General features: G+C 48.4%; 1 protein-coding gene across 4 annotated transcripts in view; it reads left to right on the forward strand.

The window, feature by feature from the left end:
• The window catches only part of INCENP (inner centromere protein), a 212,983-nt gene that overhangs the window by 160,069 nt on the left and 34,610 nt on the right, over positions 1-18,304 (forward strand). The window lies entirely within an intron of this gene.

Here is an 18,304-nt window from a genome sequence, read left to right on the forward strand (position 1 = left end):
CAATCATTTTGTTCAAGTTGAGAAATTTAGCTCAAACTCTCAATACTACAACTATGTAGAAGGATGCAAAATTAGAACCCACCAATCCGTATCCCTGTATCAACATGTATACTGCAAACAATTATTCTGTATGGACCAGAGAGAGTACCGGAAAGTAGGCACTCTCATTAGAAAAGAACACCATCTAATATCAAGCCTTAATGCGGTAATTTAAATAAATCAATTTTTTTTATTCCAGATCGAAAACAAAGAAATAAAGCTAGATGATGACAGCCTTCAATCCCAAACTTGTTTTCAGTTTATGGTTACACCCAATCATTATTTGCGGACCAGAGAGGAAACTGTTAAAGTATCAGTTTCATGCAATCTCCAATATCAAGCCTGGGTGTTGTCCGTTCTTTATCAAACTAACGTTGATTGCCGACCAATGAGAGCATACTAATTCTGATTGGCTGGTTTCCCCTCTGTGAGAAGGTGGCCTGATATGCAGTGGTCACTATTCTAGTGAACACTATGTATCAGTCCAGCAACCCTTATTGATGATTGGTTGTAAGTCAACCTTATAGACCAGCTATCCTAGTAGCGTGAATACGAGCAGTCTAAGGCTAAAGACTCGAGAGGGCGTGTTAAGCCAGCTGTTATACCACACATATACCCCTTGAATACCAAGTGAAAGGACACCACACAAGTGTTATGAAAATAAACAGATATTTATTAAGAATCACAACAGCCCTGTAGTCTTTATGAGGACAGGGTACTAAGCACAAACCAAAACTCTTACAAAAATACTTAAGTTAGCACAGTATATACAAATGCCCGAGGGGCACGGAAAACCATATACTCAGAAAGTGGAATGCGAAATTACTAGCAGGTAAGTACAGTACTAATAGGCTTTGGAATCGCTAGGACTTGACTATAGAATCGTTAGATTACTTCTAGGAGACCCAGGGGACTCGGGTGCAGTGTGTGCACTCTCACGCGAGATGCGGGACAAAGTCTATGGTAGCTAGAAATTGCAAAGTTAGTGTTCTCGGGCGAACCCGACCTGGTAGGAGGAAAACGAAAGTGGATTCTGACCCTTGGATAGTGAGGCTATGCTGGGGCACCGAAATGCCGAAGTTACCTAGCCCAGGGGCTGCAGCTGCATAGGACTCAAAAGACGTCGGGAATCCTCATAGACGGACCAGGAGCCTGGAAGAAAGAAGTTGCTGGCAGGCGACCAGGGAAGAAAGTTCGGTGGATCCAAGCCTGGATCGATGGAAGATGGCACCTGAAAGCAGAGGGGACCAAGTTCGAGACTACTAGCCAGTAGTCAGTGGGCACCAGGAGGGCACCGGATGGTAGCCACCTCGACAAGGTGAGTGGGTGACGCTGTGCTTGAAGATCTCACGGACCAGGAGGCGTTGTCGGCGACCAGGAAGGAGGAGCGAGCTGTCCCACGAAGATTGAAGCTGTCGGCGTCACTGGACCCGGGATTGGGCAACAAGCCTTGGCAAATTCAAGCCCACGCGGTGGACCTAAAATGGCGTCTGGAGTGGACCAGGAGGGTCCGGGGTGCCTCTCTTGAAGAAGGAAGCAAGGGCCAGTCTGGAGCAACCAGACCAGCAGCAGTGATGTCGTCGGGCGTCGTGAAGAAGGCCACAAGCCAGCCGGCTAGTAGCCACACAGCGCGGTGAGCACGCAAAAGCAGAAGGGCCCCACGCAGATCGTGGAGATGCTGGAGGGCTGATCTTCGGTGCTGGAGCTGCTCAGGGTTGGGGCTTCTCGGACCCCAAAGCACTCACCAGTGGAAGACTCGGTGGGCTTGTTGCAAAGAAGTCGTGCAGTCTTGGCGATCGTCGGTCCCTCGAGGTCTCGTCGCACTCACGGTTCTCAGCTTTGCTGTAGAGGTGAGTAGAGGTCAGAGGTGCCAGGGAAGCCGGGTCTCGTCGAGCTGGGTCGTCGGATTCGTGATGAAGGACTTGCAGCAGACCGCAGTGTTCTTAGGATGGTGCCCGCTTGATGCAGGGTGACTACTCCTTAGCCACAAGGGAGAATCTTGAAGAAGGAAATCTTGAAGTCCTTTCGCAGAAAGTCGTGTCTTGATTCCAAAGATGATCTAATTTGAACAGGGGGCCCGCTCCCATCTTTATACTAAAAAAGGGGGCTGACCCGGTGACTAGGTCCTGCCTATGGGTGGGACTAGGAGGGGGGTGGTTACACCCCTCTGCCATGCCGGACTTCCCCAGGCCAGGGGCTGGTGTGCCCCTGGAACTGGTTCTGACCGGCCTATGCGTAGTGAGCACCGGGGTGCCACTCAGCAGTCACCTTCCTGAAAAGCCCTGCCTACCCAGGATACACAAAACCATGTCTGGGACGGTGCTAGCACCGCCCCGGACAGGAAACCCTTTGTCCAGGCCTCCCTCGCTGGAAGGACTCCCAGCAGCAGGAGGTCAGACTCGTGTCTGTGGTGGCAGCATCCATTTTGTGGAGCTGAGGCTTTAGTTAACTTTAACCGGGGTTCACAGTTACATACATGTCGTGTCCCTCTAGAAGGGTGGAATGCTAACCCCGTCGCCAGAATTGGCGAGGGGTTAGTATTCCAATTCGTATGACACCTTACTCGACATGTTTTGATAAAGCAATACCAAAGTTAGCATTTAACCGCGAGGATTATAATGCACTTAAGAGTATATGGTATGCAATATCATGGAACAGCTATTAGGACTTGGTTCCGCAAGCTGCAGACAGGCTCGGCTCATGCCAGAGCACCATCTCACACGATTCCAAGCACTCTGCCTTCAGGATTGTTAAGGCCTGCCATTGGAGTGACTGATAGGAATCTGTGTGTCCATTTTAGGGTTAGGTATAGGTATACTACACCTACAGCAAAGGGTGATTACACGACTTTGCCCCAGCTGTCATGCAGCCAGTTGTGTCAAATTTAGGAGGCCAGCCAGGGGTGGCATAATACATGCTTCAGCCCCTGGTAGGCCCTGGGTACACCTATGCCCTGAGTTACAGGGTCTGATAAGGTGGCCCAGTACCAATTGGAAATGTACCTAAGGTACATGGAATCCATTTTAAATAGAGAGCAGTAGGCCTGGGGTCCTGATTGGCAGGATCCCAGGTCGACTATGTCAAAAACCAGCTAAAACACAGGGCAAAAAGTTGGGGGCAACCATAGTCAGGAGGTACCTTCCTACACCCTCTAATCCCGGTTCACATATTTCAATAGAGAAGAGCTACGTGAGGGTTGATACTCAGGAGCTGCACCTTCTCACACCGAGGTTTGATGCCCGATCTTAGCTGCAAATTGCACGGATAAGCAAGCGCTGGTTTTGTGCCAACACCTTCTTTTCATTCTAGAACCTTTTGATGTGTCTTTTAAATATGAATTAATGGAAAGTCAATTGAAATGCAAAGTAGTTTTTGATAACATATTATGATAAAAGTTGTCAAGACCCTTTGTCAGGCATGCCTGGTCTTCCAGGTACAGCCTGGCATCCGCTGCATAATCAGCAGGTTTTCACAAAAAAATAGTTTCTAGTTACAGATCAAAAGATATTAAAACCACATCAACGTGTTTACGCACAAAGGAAGGTCCTTCATTTAACTGAATCACAAGATATTTAACCGACGCAGAGTCTTGAACCTGGTTTCCCAGCTACAAAGTCGGCCGCCCTCGCCGTTAAGCCACATCCTCTCCCTTCTCTCCTTTATTCTCAGTGGCAATGAAGCGTGGGCGGGGCAGGGTCTCGGCATCGGCTCTCTAGATGCAGTATTTGGCGCTACATACAAACATCTTTTTCCTGTAAATCATAATGCCATCACCAAAATAAATGTGTTTGCATGGTAAAGGTACGCAACTATGGAGGTGACTCAGTGCTGGAGGTGTGTGGAATTTCCCAAAGTTCTCAAGGGACTCAGAAATTAAAGGTTCTTTCCATGAGTTGAACGCCTTTTTTGCCTCTAACACATATATGCGAGGCTTCTCCCCTTCAGCAACTGTTTTTTCTAGTGAAATCATGAACGGACTCGCTTTTTGCACATTTGCCCTTTCCTGGTGCAGATATATTCACCAATAACCCCGCATTCCCTGAGTTCAATTCCACCTGTGTTTCGACCTCAGCATTTTAACAACACTTTTACAGTTGTGCACTTGCTTGTGAAAAGTAGTGCTTCTCTGTGATTTCTTGTGAATGGGTCTGCGTTGGTTGTGATGCTACTGACCGTTCCTGCACGTGGTAATAGTGACAGCTCATCAGGATAGTGTGAAAACTCTCAGAAGGAGCCCAGCAACCCGCGGCTCTTGTGAAAAGTCTTTCTCCTTCAGTGTGAACCGGCCTCTCCCGACGCCCACTATTGGAGGCGCTTAGCACCAGGCGCTGCAGTCTCTCTGACAATGGTGAGGCGCAGTCTAGCAGACGCCAGTAAAGGGCTGGATATTCTGGTGTTCGAAGCTCCGGCGTCCCTGCTGTCTGCAGCCTTGAAGTTACTCCTGTTCAGCTATATTCCAGTTTTTGACAGTTGTCATCTCTTTTAGTGTTCGCAATACTTCCGGTCTGTTGTGCCCAGCGACCTCCTGGAGATGTCTCAGCGTCGAATTCCTCTGCAGTGTCTCTGAATTGGTTGCATTCCAGCTGTCTCGCTCCGGAGGGAGACTGTACAATTAAGAAAAGAAAAGCGTCTCCAACACAGCGTGTGCTAAAGCACACGTAGTGTTGGAGACTGTTATTCCTTTCTTAATAGCGTAAGTTGCGGGCTGATTGTAAACCCTTTGAAGTAGCATTCATGTTAATTGCTGCGCACAAGGGCGCTGAAATTAACATGAATTGAAGGATTAGATGTCCTTGTGTGCGCGCTAAATTCACCGCACTGCGCGCTTGGGGTGAAGTCCATGCCCGCGCGGCTTATTGGGAACAGTGGTCACAGGGCCTGATGCCGCAGTCTCTCCTCCAGCAGATATTGGCGGTTTTCACGACTTAATGGAACGAACATCCAAGAGATTTGGTCTTCCAGATACCACAGTCCATCTGAATGTTTTTTGTACGACTTCAAAGAACCATTCTGAAAGTGAGTACGTTCAATCCCCATCATTGAACATGTCTGAAGGCTTGAAAAGGTATGCAGAATCCGGCCACGGTCCTCCCAGTTCTCCCCAGACTGGAGAAAAAATATAAGGCGCCGGAGGGCAGCCCGGCATGTCTGCTAGGTCAACCAAAACCGGATTCGGTTATCTCCCAGGCCGCACAGAGTAAATCTAAGAACCCATCCACGCCTCTAACGACGCCACCAGATAAAGAGGGCAGGCGTCTGAACTATGTTGGAAAAAGATTCTCCACAATGGCCAGCCTCCTCGTTAGGGCGGCTAATGCTTTGGCGATTCTGGGGAGATACGATCGCCAGATGTGGTGTGACCTCCCCGTTTGTGGAAGAACTTCAGGATGCCAAGTCCTTGGGAACTTTACAATACTGAAAGGTGTCCTTCAGGGGTGCAACAGGAAGAGGATTCTCATCCTATAGAGGCGGCAATCAGCACAGCTACTCTTCCAGCTCCCAACCTAGCCAGACATACAAACCCCAGTATTCACAGAGGGGTTCTTTCTCTCGCCAGCCGCCAAGAGGATGACCGGGGCAGCAGAGGAGAGATAATACCAAGAGACCATAGCGGCCAGGTGGCTCTTTCTACTGTTCCTGTACCCTCGTTAACACCTGTGGGGGGGGCAGGATTGCCCATTGCCTCAACTGGATGGTCCTAACAGACCGGTGGGTCCTAAACATCGTCAAGGAAGGACACACGTTGGAGTTCCAAGATCTTCCTCCAGTGAGAGCTCCAGACGCCATTACACCCAAACATCTGAAACTCCTTCATCTCGAGGCCCACCAACTCTTCACCAAGGGGGCAATAGAGCCTGTACCTCTCTCCCAAAAGGGGAAAGGGTTCTATTCCAGGTTCTTCCTGGTTCGGAAGACGAAGGACAAGTGGCGTCCGATCTTGAATCTACGACAGCTCAACGCTTATCTCATCAAGTTGTCCTTCAGCATGGTCACTCTTCAGGACATCTTATGCCTTCTCAATCCAGGGGACTACATGACAACCCTAGATTTGGAAGATGCTTACTTCCATGTACCCATTCATCCAGCTCACAGGCAATATCTTCGATTTACAGTAGGCAAGAGCCATTTTCAATTCAAAGTACTGCCTTTTGGTCTCCGGTCCACTCCGCAGATCTTTACAAAGGTACTGGCTCCTGTGGCAGCCTTTCTCAGAAGACAGTCTTTCGAAGTCTTCCCATATCTGGACGATTGGCTGGTAAAGGCTCCTTCGTTCCAAGAGGCGTCCAGGGCAGTCACGAGGTGCAGTCAACTGTTCGAGCTGCTAGGCCTTCGGCTCAACAGGGAAAAATCGATTTTACGCCCCTCCAAGACAGCGAAGTTTTTGGGTGCGATCCTAGACACGGAGTGCTGCCTGGCTTTTCCTTCAGAAGAGCGCCAAACCAAGCTGATTCTCTCAGCTCGCCTTCTACAGACACGGAAGTTTGTCAGTTCGCAAATACAAATCGCTTCTCGGATCGATATCATCCTGCATACCATTGATACCACACTTCAGGCTGCAAATGCGTCCACTGCAGGAACAGTTGGACAAACAATGGCGTCAGGTGACGGGCTCCTTCGACAAGATAGTAATCACTCCGGAGATGCAGAAGGCAGGGAGCTGGTGGTTGCTAAAAGACAATCTTTCAGTAGTTTGCCATTCCAACTTCCACCATCTCCCATGGTATTGACAATGGATGCTTCCATGGAGGGATGGGGAGCGGTCCTCCAAGAACTGAAAGTCAGTGGTCATTGGAGCTCAGTCCAAGTCAAGTTCCACATCAATCTACTGGAACTTATGGCCATTCGTCTAGCCTTGCAGGCTTTCCTTCCAAGGATCCGCAACCGTTAGTGCTGGTTTCATACAGACAACACCACAGCCATGCACTACATAAACAAGCAGGGCGGAACGAGATCTTGCACCCTTTCGAAGGAAGCACAGAGGCTTTGGAATTGGGTGATCCAACACAATATCACCCTTTCAGCCGAACATCTGGCGGGCACACTCCGCCGAAGCGGACGCTTTGAGTCGCCAAAAGACTATCAGCCACTAATGGGAACTGGATCAGACCATTCTAAACAAACTGTTTTCACGTTGGGGGGCCCCAACCATCGATCTGTTTGCAAATCGCCAAATGCCAGTCCTACGCAAGCAGGGTTCACCATCAGGGATCCTTGGGGAATACGCTTTTGATTGCCTGGTACGGCGCATTTGTTTACGCCTTTCCTCCTATTCCGCTGATACCGAGACTGATCCGCAAGCTCGAGGTGGAACCGTGCAGAGTGATTCTGATTGCACCAGCATGGCCCAGGCAGTTTTGGTACGCAGAACTTCTTCTCCTCTCCCAAGATCAACCGATTCTCCTGCGTCCTGTTCCATCACTGTTAACAATGGCTCACGGGCAGGCTCTGCATCCAGACCTGAAGTCACTACAATTGACAGCGTGGCTCCTGAGTTCAGAGAGTTCCAGGGTTTAAATCTTTCAGGAGAAGGTAAAGACATTTTAGCCCAGGCCCGAGCGCCTAGTACGAATAAAACTTATCGGGCAAAGTGGAAGAGATTCTGCCTTTGGTGTCAGAGAGAAGGTCTACATCCATATACTTCTGCACCGCACCAACTCTTGCCTTACATCCTTTCTCTTGCAAAATCTGGATTGGCTCCTTCTTCTGTAAAGGTACATCTAGCGGCCATTTCTAGATTTAGACGATCATCATCAGGTCCTTCCCTCTGGTCTGCGAGGATCATTAAAAAATTCCTGAAGGGTTTGTTCAGGGTTTTTCCACCAGTCTGGCCTCCACCACCAGCCTGGCATCTTAAATTGGTCCTGTCACATCTAATGAAGGCCCCATTTGAGCCTATTCATAGAGCTGACATGAAGTTTGTCTCATGGAAACTGGCTCTTGCCCCAGTATTGGAACTTTCATAGATTCCCATGCTTTGTATCATTCCCCGTCGTCGGAATGGGAGCCTCGGTAAATAGTAAAAACTAAAGTAGTAAGCACAAAGTGAAAAAATAGGCCTAGGCCTCATCTCATTTTGTAGCTTATCCACCTCTTTGGCTGCTGCAGAAATTTGGTCTCTTTTACACAATCAGAGCAGCCTCACCCCATAGAACCTTCCTGAGAGAAGCTCAGAGCCTCAGATTTTCTACCGCACGTTGTGCAAGGGAGTCTCCATTGAGCTCTGCTCAGTTTTCTTCAGTTTTTTCTTCAACTACTTGGATTTTTTCTCAACATGTCGGAGAGGAAAGCCCTTTTTAGAGCCTGTGCCACCTGCTCTAAGAAGAGACTGTTTGTCGAGGACAAACATGAGGATTGTATCTACTGTTTGTATCCGGACCACAAACCGTTAGACTGTCCAATTTGCAGATCCTTCTCAGCCAAGACCCAGAGGGACAGAGAAGGACGTCTCCTCACATGGCTTCAGAAGGTGAAGGACCGAAAGGACATTATCTCTTCGGACAGTGAGGGCTCCTCGTCTATGGTGTCATCCAGGAGGTCTCAAAAGAGGGGTAGGTCCCCCCTTTCTGCTTCAGACGAGTCCCGACACAAGGCCTTACCAGGGACCTCTGATAGGTCTGACAGGCCGGCTGCCCAAAAATCTCCTCACCGAGGTGAAAAGGAGAGGCAGGGTAAGCCTGAGGAACTTCTGACATCAAAAAAGGTGAGAAAGGCTTCTACAGTCTCTTCGCCTTCCTCAGAGAAGGATCGTGGGGTCAAAAAACCTTCAACCCCGATTCAGGAGGTGGCTTCAGACAAGAAGCATAAACCGTCGACGACTAAACTCCCAAGTACGTCGTCTACGAGTGTTAAAAAGGACAACTCCACCAAGGTTGCCTCGTCGACGGGCTCGTCGACGATGGCTGCGTCGACGCCTACACCGTCGACTGCTTTCAAGGCTCCGGAATCCTGCTCGTCGTCGACGAGGGTGACCACCTCCACGTCGACGACAATGTCTGCAAAGCTGCCGTCGACGGCGGTGTCGTCGACGAGGACGACTTCGACGACGACGATATCGACGACGCCTGTTGCCATGCTGATGACGACGAGCTCGTCGACGGTCCCGTCGACGATTCCACCATCGTCGACGATGAGCTTCACCTCGTCGACGACCCTATCCTCGTCGACGAAGACAGTTTCTATGTCTACACTTCCACTGTCGACACTGATACAGAAGACCTCCCCGTCGACGACGGCCTCGTCGACGAGGGCCTCGTCGACGACGACCTCGTCGACGATGGAATTGGCGGGAAAACATGTTTTTTCGTTGAAAAGAAAGCATATCACGCCAGAGATGACGTCTCCTCGCCAGGTTCAGAAGCTACCACCAACACTACTTTTGGAGGATGACTCTGAGGAAGAGACTTTCAGTGAATTTGGGCAGGCCTATAGCCCTTCTGACCTCCAGGTTAAGGTGCAGGAGTTTAGCTCTGAGGAGGAGCAGATGGAACGACAGCACTATGCTCCAGAGCATTATTATGAGGAGGAATGTACTGCTTCCAGGCAGGTGCCTCCACAACAACCGATGCGTCAGTTACCCGAGGGTATGGTGGCAATACCATCCGCTTTAGTGACGGATTTACAACTTATGTTGCGGGATTACAAGCAACGTTTCCCGACACCTCCGGAAGGCCAACAAGTGCGCACCACGACACCTCCGCCTCAGGCATTGCGTCCTGTGGCAGACCATTCTTTACCCTCAAGAGAGCGTGCCGCTGCGCTGGATGTGCGCCCTCAAGAGGTAGTGCAGGTGCAGGACACTGATGATGATGAGGATGCTGCGTCTTCAGATGCAGACCAGCAAGCGGATCCTGATCAGGATCAACAGACGCCATGGAATACTACTGACCCTATGGATCCGGACAACACCGACCCGGATAATATTACTTCGCCTCCAGCGGATGTTGGAGGGTTTCACAACTTAATGGACAGGGCATCCAAAAGGTTTGGTCTCCCAGTGACCACAGTGCAATCGGATTGCTTTTTGTATGACTTTAAAGAACCATTCAGGAAGTCAGTGAGGTCCATTCCAATCATCGAGCATGTCTGGTCTGAGGGCTTGAAGGCTATGCATAATCCGGCTACAGTCCTCCCGGTACTTCCGAGACTAGAAAAGAAGTATAAGGCACCGGATGGCAGTCCAGCATGTTTACTTGGCCAACCGAAACCGGATTCGGTCATTTCGCAGGCTGCCCAGAGCAAGTCCAAGAATCCTCCTGCGCCGATGACTACGCCGCCAGATAAGGAGGGCAGGCGTCTAGACAATGTGGGCAAGAGGTTTTCAGCTATGGCCAGTCTCCTGGTTCGGGCGGCCAATGCGTTAGCGATTCTGGGACGCTATGATCGACAAATGTGGTGCGATCTGGCCCCATTTGTTGACGAGCTGCAGGATTCGTCTAAGGAAGATGTGAAGAAGATTCTGCTCGAAGGGGAGCGGGCCTCTTCGGAAGTCATTGATGTGGCAATGGATATTGCAACCACCGCATTCCGTGCACTAGCGGGCTCGGCGGTTCTGCGACGCCAGGGGTGGTTAAAGGCCACATGGTTCAGGCAAGAGGTACAGAATAAGATCTTGGATCTGCCATATGACGGTGAGATGCTATTTGGCAAGCACGTTGATGAGGCCCTGCAGGGAATCAAAAAGGACACGGATACAGCTAAGTCCTTGGGTACATTGCAGTATCGTAAGGTGCCCTTCAGAGGAGCTAGAGGAAGAGGCTTTTCGTCTTACCGTGGAGGTAATCAAAATCGCTACTCCTCTGGATCTCAGTCCAGCCAGTCGTATAAACCACAATACTCTCAAAGGGGCTCTTTCTCTCGCCAGCAGCCTAGAGGACGCCAGGGGCAGCAAAGGAGAGACAACACCAGGAAACAATAGCGGCCAGGTGGCTCTTTCCACTGTTCCTGTTCCCTCATTCACATCTGTGGGGGGCAGGATTTCCCATTGCCTACACAACTGGATGATTATTACATCGGATCAGTGGGTCCTCCAGATTGTCAGAGAAGGACACACATTGGAGTTTCAAGACCTTCCTCCAACAAGAGCGCCGGATGCCTTCCTTCCGAAACATCTCAGGCTCCTTCATCTCGAAGCCCACCAACTTTTCACCAAGGGGGCAGTAGAGCCTGTACCTCTTTCGCAAAAAGGGAAGGGGTTCTATTCCAGGTTCTTCCTGGTTCGGAAGACAAAGAACAAGTGGCGTCCGATTTTAGATCTACGGCAGCTCAACACTTATCTCGTGAAGTTGTCCTTCAGGATGGTCACTCTTCAGGACATCCTTCGTCTGCTCAATCCGGGGGATTATATGGCGACCCTCGATTTGGAGGACGCCTACTTCCACGTTCCTATCCATCCGGCTCACAGGCAATATCTGCGCTTTACAGTGGGCAAGAGTCACTTTCAATTCAAGGTACTGCCTTTTGGTCTCCGGTCCGCCCCACGGATCTTCACAAAGGTTCTAGCTCCGGTGGCAGCTTTTCTCAGAAAACAAGCTATTCAGGTGTTTCCATACCTGGACGATTGGCTGCTGAAAGCTCCATCTGTTCAAGAAGCGTCCAGTGCAGTCCGGACGTGCAAGGATCTGTTCGAGCGGCTAGGTCTTCGCCTCAACAAGGAGAAATCGGTTTTATACCCATCCAGGTCAACAAGATTCCTGGGTGCCATCCTGAACACGGACAGTTGCTTAGCCCTTCCATCGGAGGAGCGCCAGACCAAACTAATGTGTTCAGCTCGTCTTCTCCAATCTCGAAAGACACTGACAGTTCGCAAGTACAAATCACTTCTCGGATCGATTTCATCTTGCATTCCTTTAGTTCCGCACTGCAGGCTCAGGATGCGTCCACTACAAGAGCAACTGGACAGGCAGTGGCGGCAAGTCACAGGATCCTTCGACGACAAGGTTGTCGTTACCAAAGAAATGAGAAAAGCAGGCGGCTGGTGGCTGGAAAAAGACAATCTTTCCAAGGGTTTATCGTTCCTCATTCCTCCATCTCCCCTGATTGTAACAACGGATGCTTCCATGGAAGGATGGGGGGCGGTCCTCCAGGAGCTGAAGGTCAGCGGTCACTGGAGTCCAGTGCAACGCGAGTTCCATATCAACCTCCTGGAACTTCTCGCGATCCGCTTGGCTCTTCAAGCTTTTCTTCCGAGGATTCAAAACAGGACAGTGCTGGTTCGTACGGACAACACTACAGCCATGCACTACATAAACAAACAGGGTGGCACAAGATCCTCCACCCTCTCCAAGGAAGCCCAAACGATATGGAATTGGTTGATACAGAACAACGTCGCCCTTTCGGCGGAACATCTAGCGGGGACGCTCAATGTCAGGGCGGACGCTTTGAGCCGTCAGAGGACAGTCTCTCACGAGTGGGAGTTGGATCAGACCGTTCTGGAGGATCTCTTTGCTCGATGGGGGACACCATCAATCGACCTGTTTGCGACTCCCCAGAACGCCAAATGCCTGTCCTTCGCAAGCAGGGTTCACCATCGGGAATCCTTGGGGAATGCGCTTTTGATTGCCTGGTCAGGCGCCTTTGTTTACGCTTTTCCTCCCATTCCACTGATTCCGAAGTTGGTCAGCAAACTCAAGGTGGAACCGTGCAGGATGATTTTGATCGCTCCAGCATGGCCCAGACAAGTTTGGTACTCGGAGCTACTTCTCCTCTCCCAGGACCAGCCAGTTCTCCTTCAGCCTATTCCAACTTTGCTAACAATGTCTCACGGTCAGGTTCTACATCCGGACTTGAAGTCCCTGCGATTGACAGCGTGGCTCCTGAGTTCAGAGAGTTCCAGGGATTAGATCTCCCAAGTGAATGTAGAGACATTCTAGCTCAGGCTCGGGCCCCTAGTACCAACAAGACCTATCGAGCCAAATGGAAGAGATTCTGTGTTTGGTGCCAGAAGGAAGGTTTACACCCGTATACTTCTTCTCCACACAAGCTCTTGCCTTACCTCCTTTCTCTGGCAAAATCGGGATTGGCTCCATCGTCGATAAAAGTCCATCTGGCAGCCATCTCTAGATTCAGACGTTCATCTTCAGGGCCTTCCCTATGGTCGGCTAGGATTGTCAAACAGTTCCTGAAAGGTTTGTTCAGGGTTTTTCCTCCAGTTCGGCCACCTCCTCCAACCTGGCACTTGAATCTGGTTCTGTCATCCCTCATGAAAGCCCCTTTTGAACCTGTGCATAAGTCTGACCTTAAGTTTCTTTCCTGGAAAGTGGCTCTTCTCTTGGCCCTGACATCGGCTCGTAGAGTAAGCGAGATACAGGCTTTCACGATTGAGGAACCTTTTCTCCAGTTTAAGAATAATGTGCTGATTCTACGGACAAATCCTAAATTTATCCCGAAAGTTCCTTCGGAATTCCACCTAAATGAACCCGTGGTCTTGAAACCATTTTTTCCAAAACCTTCTTCACCTGCGGAAAGAACTCTGCACTCTCTGGACATTCACAGATGCCTGAAATTCTATCTGGAGCGGACGAAGCAGTTCAGGAAATCTTCACAGCTCTTTGTCTCCTTCAGTGCTCCACGCAAGGGTTGTGCTGTTTCGAAGGCTTGTATTTCCCGTTGGATTTCCAGTGCTATACAATTTTGTCACCAGGCGGCTGGGAAACCTCTGCAGCGAGCAGTTCGTGCTCACTCTACCAGATCCATGGCTTCATCTGCGGCGTTATTCGCAGGAGTCCCGATCAAGGACATTTGCAGGGCGGCTACGTGGAGCAGTGTCCACACCTTCACCCGCCACTATTGTCTGGATTCTTCTGTGAGGGAGGATGCAGCAGTGGGCCAAGCAGTCCTGAGGAACCTTTTCCAATAAGTCGGTGAGCTTTCCTTTCTATCCCGCCTTCCTTGGCATATTTTGTATACTGCATTATTGTCATATTTCATGATCCTATGTGTTATACTGTTTTTACAGAGATGTGTCACATTTTCAGGTTTAGGTATGACAAAATATGTTTTTCTTTACTGCTAGTTACTCTGATACAAAGCATGGGAATCTATGAAAGTTCCAATACTGGGGCAAGAAAACAAGTTACTTACCTGTAACTTTGGTTCCCCAGTATTGGTAACTTTCATAGATTCCCATGCGCCCACCCACCTCCCCTGGGAAAGCTCACTCCTCTGATCTTGATGGATAGCTATATACAACGGCTACGAAAATCTGAGGCTCTGAGCTTCTCTCAGGAAGGTTCTATGGGGTGAGGCTGCTCTGATTGGCTGCTGCAGAAATTTGGTCTCTTTTACACAAAGAGGTGGATAAGCTACAAAATGAGATGAGGCCTAGGCCTATTTTTTCACTTTGTGCTTACTACTTTAGTTTTTACTATTTACCGAGGCTCCCATTCCGACGACGGGGAATGATACAAAGCATGGGAATCTATGAAAGTTACCAATACTGGGGAACCAAAGTTACAGGTAAGTAACTTGTTTTCTTCTCTTGGCCCTGACATCGGCTAGAAGAGTTAGTGAGCTCCAGGCTTTCACAATTGAGGAACCTTTTCTGCAATTCAAAAATGATGATCTCATCCTACGAACAAATCCTACATTTATTCCGAAGGTACCCTCAGAATTTCATCTGAATGAGCCGGTGGTCTTAAAATCCTTCTTTCCACGGCCCTCCGCCAGCAGAGAGGGCTTTGCACTCTTTGGACATTCACAGATGTCTCAAGTTCTACTTGGAGCGCACAAGACTGTTCAGAGAATCTTCCCAGCTTTTTGTTTCATTCAGTGCTCCACGAAAGGGTTGTCCAATTTCTAAACCCTGCATTTCCCGCTGGATATCCAGTGCAATACACTTTTGCCATCAAGAAGCGGGGTAACCACTTTAGCGAGCAGTTCGTGCTCATTCTACGAGATCAATGGCTTCATCGGTGGCGCTATTCTCAGGTGTCCCGATGAAGGACATATGTAGAGCGGCGACATGGAGCAGTGTCCACACCTTCACTCGCCACTACTGCTTGGATTCTTCTGTGAAAGAGGATGCGGCAGTGGGCCAGGCGGTTTTGAGGAACCTTTTCCAATAAGTCGGTGAGCTTTCCTTTCTATCCCGCCTTCCTGTTTTGCATTTTTTGTATTACTTGTGATTGTTCTACTTTGTGATGCAAATGTGTATCTGTTTTCTTATCAGGATTACATATGACATTTACAGGTACACATATTACAAAATATGCTTTTCTCTGTACTGCTAGCTATTCTGATACAAAGCATGGGTATCTATGAAAGTTCCAATACTGGGGCAAGAAAACAAGTTACTGACCTGTAACTTTGGTTCCCCAGTATTGGTAACTTTCATAGATTCCCATGCGCCCACCCTCCTCCCCTGGGAAAGCTCAGCCTTATTATCCAATGATGTTGCTGTCCACAACGGCTACGAAAATCTGAGGCTCTCAGGAAGGTTCTATGGGGGGAGGCTGCTCTGATTAGCTACTGCAAGAATTTGGTCTCTTTTACAAAAAGAGGTGGATAAGCTACAAAATGAGATGAGGCCTAGGCCTATTTTTTCACTTTGTGCTTACTACTAAGGTATTTTTTATTTACCGAGGCTCCCATTCCGACAACGTGGAATGATACAAAGCATGGCAATCTATGAAAGTTACCAATACTTGGGGAACAAAGTTACAGGTAAGTAACTTGTTTTCTTAACTCAGTCAATCGTGCATGCTTAATTTCACCAGAGTGCAGAGAAATAGACAGACGGGTGTTTGCTCAATAAAATAACCTCTTTTATTGAAGTCTTTTCTCATGCAAGAGAAATTAATTGCCACAATTGCAATACTGATTATAAAGTAAAGTGCGTACAGTAAAAGTAGTATTATGAAATAATACTGTAACAGCATTGATATGGTTTCTTAGCCATATGGTACTTTAAAATGGATAAAATATATACATACATAAAAACATTGACTAACGAACTCAACTGGTGCTTCTAAGATATGCCTACCCCGGTGTACCTGACCTAAGCCTAATACGTGGGAAGGAGTAAGTAAGTTGCTGTTTTAAGGTAAGTTAGGTTTTTGCCAAGAATCGGAATCAAGAATTCTCTCTAAGGTTTTAATCAGCTCCGTACCTTGGTTATAGAATGAAGGAGGTCTTGTATCTCGCTTCTCAGGACTCGATCTACCAGCAACCCGCGAGGGTGACTTAGGAACACCGGAGCTGGATTTTCTCGGCTGGAGAAATATAGCGTCTCTCTCAGTGCGTCGAAGGGAGGGGCGTTTTCCTTTGGCTCTAGCAACAGCTGGGCTCCCGGGCAAGTAGAACGTCGCTTTGCTCCCAACCACCGTGTGTTTGCTTAAGGCAACGTTGGTATATTTATACCTGAAAGGTGCCGGGTTTGACGCAAGGTTGGACATAAGACGTCACTAAGAACTAACAGTTCTTTCTGGACTCCAGGAGTTCTTGTGCAAATCAAAAGAAAAGCAGGGGGAATTCCCGGGCTGCTGAAGGCTTGGTTTGTTTAAAGAACGCGTTGTGCTTTCTAGGAGTCTATGGGAGTAGCCTTGCCGTGTTTTGGACTGCACGGGCTATTACTAAATATGGATATGATTCCTACGCCTTTAAAAGGATATTATTTGTTATAACCACATAAGGGCATGAATCGGGAAAATCAAATTGGGGTCCTAGATAGAAATCAACACCATGCTAGATGTTTCACAAATAGTTCTAGCCTTTGTCCGAGACACGGGGCACAAACAGATCTGATGGCACACTGGTTTTCTGTACACTTTCAGTGGAACAAGAACAGAGCCCGTGCTGTGTGTTGTGTAACCCAGCATATGGAACTCCTAGTTTCCTGCCTTCAGCAGCGCCCACTGGTCCGCACCCACCACCATTGCTAAATTACAATATTTCAACCCCTTTTTAGGTCGAACCAGTGCAGCGCATGCGCTGCGAGGAATGCCTTATTTTAGTAAGGAAATTAAGCTCCGCCCACTCTCCCCATATCTTTCATTGGCTTGTGCCATTGGCTTTTGAAAATGCTGGCTTCTGATTCGTTAATTGGCTTGTTAGTCTCTCCTTTGTTCCGCCTTATCTTAATTTGTAACCTCCCATGAGGACTGGCCCTTTTACTTCTTTTGTTACCCAGTATGTCTAATTTAGTCTGTAAGCACTATTTTCTTTAATGAGTTTCTCCTACTGCAGGCACGAAATGCTTTCCTGCAACATTCAGCGCGCCATGGGCCTTTTCACTTTCTAAGCTGCAGGGGATTATAATGGCTGTTGCTTCTTTGAAATTAAATAGGTCTCGCATTTACAAGAGTTTGAGCTATTGGCATTGTTAAACTCTCGCAAATGCGAGACCTATTGCATTAAAAATGCAAGACCTATTGCATTAAAAATGCAATAGGTCTCGCCTTTGATTAAGTTAAAGACATTTGCTTTGCTAATGGTATTGTATAGCAAAGCACATGGCTTTAACTTAATGAAAGGTGAGACCTATTGCATTTTTTGTTTAGAGCATGGTATTTCATTTGTCTCAAGAAGTGACGTGAAAGAAGTTTCGCTTTCATGTCTTTGTGGGAATGATGCCCGGCCCAGAGCACTGGGGCTTTTTAGGATTCCGACATACCTTACAAAATTATCTTTGGTTAGTGTAAAAGTAGAGACCAGTGCATTCACAAGGAAATATTTTTATTCCACGCTTTCTTTGTACATCAGTCTATCTATCTATCGCCCTCACTCTAGCTATCTATCGCACTCACTCTATCGCACTCACTCAGCCCCACACAGCATCACTATGCGCTACCACAGCATCACTATGCGCTACCACAGCATCACTATGCGCTACCACAGCATCACTATGCGCTACCACTGCATCACTCATCACTATGCGCTACCACTGCATCACTCATCACTATGCGCTACCACTGCATCACTCATCACTATGCGCTACCACTGCATCACTCATCACTATGCGCTACCACGGCGTCACTATGCTCCACCACGGCGTCACTATGCGCCACCACGGCGTCACTATGCGCCACCACGGCGTCACTATGCGCCACCACGGCGTCACTATGCGCCACCACGGCGTCACTATGCGCCACCACCATTCAACAACTGGTTCAAATATGTTCTCTCAATGTTTCAAGCTTTATTGCAAATGGCACAAAAAGATGTTAATATTTCACTTCTGTTCTTGGATTTTCGTCACAATAAAATACACTGATAATCTCCACAAATGTTATTTACAAAAGTTTCAGCTATTGCCAGTATAAATTATAAC

The sequence above is a fragment of the Lissotriton vulgaris genome, chromosome 2_1 (genome assembly GCF_964263255.1).
Source record: "Lissotriton vulgaris chromosome 2_1, aLisVul1.2, whole genome shotgun sequence".
Taxonomy (NCBI): domain Eukaryota; kingdom Metazoa; phylum Chordata; class Amphibia; order Caudata; family Salamandridae; genus Lissotriton; species Lissotriton vulgaris.